The sequence below is a fragment of the Aquarana catesbeiana genome, linkage group LG01 (assembly GCF_042186555.1).
Source record: "Aquarana catesbeiana isolate 2022-GZ linkage group LG01, ASM4218655v1, whole genome shotgun sequence".
NCBI classification, from domain to species: Eukaryota; Metazoa; Chordata; class Amphibia; order Anura; family Ranidae; genus Aquarana; species Aquarana catesbeiana.
This window is the reverse complement of record NC_133324.1, coordinates 80,316,460-80,324,414: the sequence shown is the minus strand read 5'-3', so window position 1 is coordinate 80,324,414 and position 7,955 is coordinate 80,316,460.

Genomic DNA, 7,955 nt, shown 5'->3' with positions numbered 1-7,955 from the left:
AGTAAATATAATATACCTTCCTATCAATTTACTAATGCTAGCAGCATGAGGATTAATAGGTAATATTGACTGAGAGAGTTTAGTTCCACTTTAATGTATTTTATTTAGCAAATAAGGAATCACCTGGGTGTGGATGGAGCCAGGCAGCTATAAAGTTTCATTTTTCTATAAAATAAACAATTACAATTAAACTGTAGATTTTCCCAACATTATTGTAACCACCTAATTTCACCTAATTGTAACAATTAAATACAATTGAATTTAATGGCTCTGTGTATTAGTCAAACCTGAACAATATAAAGTAACGCTTATAATTGTTCAGAGTCATAAAAAACTGGTGATAGTACAAAGATCCTATTTCCATAGCCTCCTTGTACATAACGGTGAGACCCTTATTCCTCTGTGTTTTGCTTTGATTCCTGTACAAAAGCACACCCACTATATACAGTATGTTAAAACTAATAAAGGCAATGTACCTGCACACCAGAAGAGTACATTCTACTAGCAGGTGATGCTACAATTAAAATCTAAAATGTTCAAGCGGAGCTCCACCCAAAGAGGACGTTCCGCTTTAAGACATCTTCCTACATTCTAACTTGGCATGTCATTTTGGAAGGGGGGGTGGGTTGTTTGTAGCTGCGGACTTTTATTTTATTTTTTTTACAGACTGGACAACCACTTTAATTAAATTTGATATGAGAAATGCAGTGTCTTGCTTAACCACTTTTATGCTATACTCAAATGTTATGGAGCTCCTTTGCATCTCTGCTTGCCCAGTACCTAGAGACCTCACAGGATGTAGCACTGGGCGGGTGTGTGGCGGCCTACTCCAAGTCTGAGGCAGACGCTGCTAGCATCCTGGCTGCTGTCCAACAGGAGACCCTAACCAGGACACTGATACACCTGAGCAACCCACTCTGACAGAAATCTTATAGGCAGTCAATAAGTGCACAGCCTTGGTGGATAAAATATGTGACCATTTGAGCTGTTTGAAGGAGGAGGTGATCTGGCTATGCCAGGGCCTTCACAAGATAAGGGAAAGAACAACAGTGATAGAGGGCCATATCAATGATTTGGAGGACAAGATGCCTGGCAATGACAAATATTCAAAGAAACAAAGATATAGAGAATAGGCTTCAGCGAAAAAATATTTGTATTGTGGGCCTAGCAGAGCGCATGGAAGGAAAGTATCCTATGGTTTTTGTAGAGTGTTGGCTTTAGGAGCTTTTTTGGTAAGGAAGCCTTTCCGCCTTTGTAGCACCCTCCAAGACTAAGATGCTAGGTACATATGTTTTTGGCTCCTTCTGTAATCAATGGAGCAGTGATTGTTTAGCCTAGTCTGTTCAGGGTTTCACAGGCTGGGAGTTTGATTACTTCCCTGTGTCTCTAGAAAAAGGTTCTAGAACTTAGGGAGGACCAATTCCTTCATCAACTGTACACTAATGACCAACTAAAATCGTTTTTAAGAGTTACAGCAGGAATTTGGTATACACTTTCATAGGTTCTTTTAGTTACTTCAGATCCGTATAACGCTCTCTCGACCCAAGCCATGCTGACTAATTTTAGACAGATTACCTCTCTGCTTATGGACCAGTTAGCTTCTACAACAGACAGGAAGGAACTAATTTCTTCCCTTTATAGATCATTGCTGGATAGTTCCCTCGTTAACCTAAAGCTTCCTGGTAGGACAGGTTGGACTAAAGACATTGCTGCCTTAGATGGAGAAACTTGGCAGGCTATTTTGGAACAGGTCCTTCTGGTATCCCTTTCACTGTCTATTCCAACTTTTTGTTATATTTAGGGCTTATAGAATGCTGTCTAAATTACATCAATGGCATGGTAGAGAGAGTCCAGACTGCCCCAGAGGTGGAGCATCCCCTGCCGATCTTCTTTATATTCTCTCTTATATATCATGTGTGGGCTTCATCAGACTTTTTCTTTCTAAAATTCTGACAGACCTAGAAATAGAACATGTCTCAAATCTTTCCGACGGAATCAGTTCCTATCGGGAAAACCGCTCGTCTGTATGCTATTCCGACAGACCAAAAACGACACAAGGGCAGCTTTGGCTATTGGCTATTGAACTTCCTTTTTCTAGTCCCGTCATAAGTCATTGCATTCTAAACGATCGGACTTTGGTGTGATCGTGTGTAGGCAAGTCTGTTTCAGTGGAACTTCATTGGAACTCCGTGTGTGCGTGACATTAAGCCCGGACTTCTATCTCTAGGTTACTGTTCTTGGCCTGTAAATGTATTTTGTTAAAATGGATATCTCCACTCCCTCCTAATTTGGAGGATTGGAGAATGCGGGTTAATTCTACCCTGCTAAAAAAAAACGAGAAATCCTGTTACAATGAGGTACCCCTAAAAATTTAACAAGCTCCCTGACATTATTGTCTTTGCAAATTTTAGAATGTTCATTTTACTGATGGTGTGGCGGAGTGCCCCTTTATCCACAGTCAGGTGCAGGTCCCTTTAATTCAAACTCCTACAATCCTCTGGGTTCCTAGCATCCCCTGAGCTCTTGAACATGCTCAGGTGATATAAATTGCGGCTCCTCCCTGCTTCCTGTGCTCAGAGAGACCCTGCCTCATGGGACAGCAGTGACTGAGCAAGTGAACTGTCATCAGGTGCTGGGTTCTCCCCCTCCGTTAAGTCTGGTGTCACTGGAGAGGACTTTGCTACAGTCCATGTGGAGAGGCTGTTCATGTAGTGGGGTGGCCCTATCTTCATCCACCAGAACCTCCTGACTGAAGACAACAGCAGCAGTGCCAGTGTGAAGTCTGTGCCAGCCGCTGATGCACCCAGCCATTAGCTTTCTAGAACCTTCCTTCATAAGATGGACATGTGAGAACTATTAGTCCTCTTTCTCTCAGAATCTGAACTGAACTCAGGAACTCTAGTGCCCTTTAGTGGCCATTTGTAGAATTTTTCTCATGTCTTCTGTAACTGTTACCTCTACTGTTATAATTCATTTCAATACTGCAGCCCCCAGCTCAAATGATATCCTCTATGCAATGTTATGTTGACCTTCATTGTTTAGTAAAGTAGAATATGGATTTCACCACTGGTCTGATCATTTGCCTGATATCATTACACAGCAATGGTGTAGTTGGTCAGGGCTCGACTGAATTCTGATACGGGTGAAGATGGGTGGCCGAGGCACCTAATGGGTAGACATGTTTTTTGAGCATTGTTTTTTGCTAGTAAATGGAATAGGGCACAGCAGTGGTACTTACTTATGTTAAATAACAATTATTGCTCTATTGCTTCCATTTTTGATTCTAAGCGTAGAGAGATCTGAGTGGTGCTACAACTGCATCAAGGCTGTTGCCTCCTTATTCTAAATGTCTTACTGATCTTTGGTTATTCAGCTTATCATATGTTTTTGTTTAGTGCTAGCTACTCTATAGCCCCATACACACGATAGGACTTTGTACAAACTTTCCCTTGGATTTTTGTACAAAGGGAGTTGCCCAAAAGTTTGTCTTGCATACAGACGACAGGACTTTTCCAGCCAACTTTCACCATATCACATGGTTTTTCAGCTCTTTACCACCACCCTTTGGTCAACTTGTGTATTGTTGTCTGATATTGTGTCAATCTCGCCACTTTTATTGGCGAGATTGACACCTTGCGAGCCGTATTGACACTGGTGCGGGGATCCGATTTGGATCCTCGCCAATGCCAGGCACTGTGTTTGGTATGAATCTTGAGGGGGAACTCCGCATCAAATTTTAAATAAAAAACCGGCATGGGTTCCCCTCCAGGGGCATACCAGGCCCTTAGGTCTGGTATGGATATTAAGAGGAACCCTCTACGCCGAAAAAACGGCGTGGGGATCCCCCCAAATTCCATACCAGACCCTTATCCAAGCACGCAGGTCAGGAAAGGGAGTGGGGACGAACGAGCGCCCCCCCCCTCCTGAGCCGTACCAGGCCGTATGCCCTCAATATGGAGGGTTGGTGCTTTGGGGGAGGGGGGTGCCCTGCGGGCCCCCCACCCCAAAGCACCTTGTCCCCATGTTGATGAGGACAAGGGCCTCTTCCCGACAACCCTGGCCGTTGGTTGTCGGGGTCTGCGGGCGGGGGGCTTATCGGAATCCGGGAGCCCCCTTTAATAAGGGGGCCCCCAGATCCCGGCCCCCCACCCTAGGTGAATGAGTATGGGGTACATCGTACCCCTACCCATTCACCTAGGGAAAAAAAGTGTCAATAAAAAACACAGTAGACAGGTTTTTAAAGTAATTTATTAGGCAGCTCTGGGGTCTTCTTCCGACTTCGGGGGTCTTCTTCCGACTTCGGGGGTCTCTCCGGCGTCTTCTCCCGGTGTCCGCATCTTCTGCCGGCTCCACCGCTATCTTCTGGCGCTCTTTTGCCACCGGTGGTCCGGACCTCTGGATCGTCTTCTTGCCTCTTCTCTTCCAGAGATGTTGACACGACGCTCTCTCCAGCCAGAATGCTCTCTGTGCGCTCCGCAACTGACTTTTCTAGGCGGTGACCCCGCCCCCCTATGACATCACAGTCCCGGGGCATGCTGGGACTGTGAGGTCATAAGGGGGCGTGGTCATAGGATGACCTCAGCATGCCCCGGGACTGTGATGTCATAGGGGCGGGGTCACGCCTATATAAGTCCGTTGCGGAGCGCACAGTGAGCATTCTGGCTGGAGAGAGCGTCGTGTCAACATCTCTGGAAGAGAAGAGGGAAGAAGACGATCCAGAGGTCCGGAAGAAGACCCCCGAAGTCGGAAAGGACCCCCGAAGTCGGAAGAAGACCCCGGAGCTGCCTAATAAATTACTTTAAAAACCTGTCTACTGTGTTTTTTATTGACACTTTTTTTCCCTAGGTGAATGCGTAGGGGTACGATGTACCCCATACTCATTCACATAGGGTGGGGGGCCGGGATCTGGGGGCCCCCTTATTAAAGGGGGCTCCCGGATTCCGATAAGCCCCCCGCCCGCAGACCCCGACAACCAACGGCCAGGGTTGTCGGGAAGAGGCCCTTGTCCTCATCAACATGGGGACAAGGTGCTTTGGGGTGGGGGGCCCGCAGGGTGCCCCCCTCTCCCAAAGCACCAACCCCCCATGTTAAGGGCATGCGGCCTGGTACGGCTCAGGGGGGGGGGCGCTCGCTCGTCCCCCCTCCCTTTCCTGACCGGCCAGGCTGCATGCTCGGATAAGGGTCTGGCATAGGCGTGCGCACAGGGTGTGCCAGGTGTGCCTGGGCACACCCTAATCGCCTTGTGTGGTGCATATTCCCCCCTGTTTAGACCACTGATATTTCATCAAAAAAAAAAAATGTTACAAAATAAAATAATTTTAAAAGAATAAAAATACAACTACTGACACTGTCCACTGCCCTACTGACACCATCAGTACATATACACATGCATATGTATTTGAGCTTTGGGGTGCACACCCTAATGCAATAGGCTGTGCACACCTATGGGGTCTGGTATGGAATTTGTTCAGTGCTGCCTTTCTGTGGCCATCAGTGCTATCTATCAGTGCCGCCTATCAGTGCAGCCTCATCAGTGCCCATCAGTACAGCCTCATCAGGGCACATCAGTAAAGGAGAAAAATTACCTGTTTACATTTTCTGACAAACGATGAAAACGTTTTTTTGTTTTCCAAATTTTCGGTCTTAATTCGTTTATTTCGCAAAAAAATAAAAATAAAACAATGGTGGTTAAATACTGCCAAAATAAAGCTCTATTTGTGTGAAAAATAATGATAAAAATGTTTTTTTTTTATAATAACATTTTTATTATTATTTCGTTTTTGCAGTACATTATGTAATAACAGTTGGTGATTGTAACAGTAGTATAATAGTGCTGATTTCTTGTATACAGTGTCAATAATCAAATGCCATATTCCAATATTAAAATTTTGCAAAATGCCAGCTAAGTGTCATCGTCTTCCATTTGCTATATTTACTGGCAGGTTTATAATCTTAATGTAATAGCAGAATCATGACTTAGTTATCTATGACTATGAAATCACAGGTGTGTATAACATAAAGAAGAAGAAGTGGGTAGTAGAGAGAGGGAGTTGGGGGGGGGGGGGGGGTATAGTAGGTATATCAACGGTGGTGTTACCTGGTCATGGTAGGTCCTCCCGGAGGCGCCATAGCTCCCAGACCCTGTTATGTGCTTCCAATGTATCTTGTATTCTGGCTGTCATCTTTTCCATCACTTCTATGTCCTTTATTCTAGTGTACAGGTCCTCAGCAGAGGGGAGTGAAGAACGCTTCCAATGTAGTGCTATAAGGCATCTTGCCGCCGTTAGTATGTGACGTACCAATTTTTTATATGGGGTGGGGAGTTTAGACGGCGGTAGGCCCAGTAGGAAGAATTTTGGGGAAGCCTGGATCTGTATGTCCAGGAGGCGTTCCAGTAGTTGCTGGACTGTGGACCAGTAAGGAGTCAACAATGGGCAGCTCCAGTATATATGTAGGAAGGTGCCCCTTGCTCCCTGGCATCTCCAGCATCTATCGGAACTATTGGGAAAGATGGCATGGAGAACATCTGGGGTCATATACCACAGCAAGAGGATTTTATAGGAGTTTTCTTTGTATAAAGAACATAATGAGCTCTTTGCTGTTTGATTCCAGATTATCTGCCATTGCGCGATAGGGAGTTCCTCCCCAAGGATCCCCTCCCATTTAGTCATATACAAGTGTTTACCCCGGCCGTCCTCAGAGAAGACGTTCAAGAGCTTGTATATGCTCGATATGAGCCCCCTCTGGTTATTGCCCGCCAAGATTGTTGTTTCAAACGCTGATGGTGGTGAGAATTGTAGGGTGGGTGTAATAGTGAGTGCATAGTGCCGAATTTGTAGATACCCGTAGAATGCCTGTCTGGGGAGGTCATGTTTATTTTGTAGTTCGCCGAATGGCAGCAGTTTCCTTGTTCTGGGGTCCACCAGGTTCCCAAAGTGGAACAAGTTCCGGGCTGTCCAATGATGTAACATTTGGTAGGTTAGACTATCCGGCACTTTGGGGTTACAGATAAAAGAGGTCAGGAGCGATCTATCCGATGAGAGACTATGTTTGGGGGCCAGAGTGCGCCACAGCCGCCTCAACTGGGACATGGGGCCCAGCATACGCTCAGGGGCTACGTCCGCATTCGCACTCCACAGCAGGCTATTTGGATGTATGGGAGCGAGCCATAGTTTTTCGATTTCGGTCCATTTGTTGTAAGATTTGTGGGTATACCAGGAGGCTATCGCTCGCAATTGAGCAGCATAGTAATATTTAATAATATTAGGGAATGCCAATCCCCCTTCATTGCGAGATGCCATCAGCACCGACCTTGGGACCCTGTGCCTTTTGTAATTCCATGTGAAATGTAATAAATCGGATTGGAGTTTTTTCAGTTGGGCAATCGGGATTGGTATGGGTAGTGTTTGGAAGAGGTATAAAAGCCTTGGGAGGATAGTCATTTTTATTGAGGCTATTCGACCTAGTAGAGAGATGTGGTGTTTTTTCCATTGGGTCAGTGAGGATCTTATAGATCGGAACAGTGATGGGAAATTTTCTTGGTATAAGGTACTGAATTTGGGTGTAATAAATGTGCCTAGATACTTCAGGGAGTTTGTTTTCCATGTGAATGGAAAGTTAGATTTTAAAAGTGAGACCTCGTTAGGAGGGATGTTAATTGGGAGGGCCTCCGATTTTGAAGCATTTATCTTATACCCTGAGAGAGCGCGAAAGCGATCTAGTTCTGTTTGCAAGATCGGGAGAGTAATATGAGGTTGAGTTAATGAGAGTATGATATCGTCCGCAAAGAGGGAGATTTTAAACTCCCTTCCTCTAACCGATATTCCCCGTATGTCCTGGTTTCTCCTAATGGATGCAGCTAGGGGTTCGACGCAGAGTGCAAATAGCAGGGGCGAAAGTGGACATCCCTGTCTGGTCCCGTTCGCCACTGAGAATGCAGGGGATAACGCAAAGGG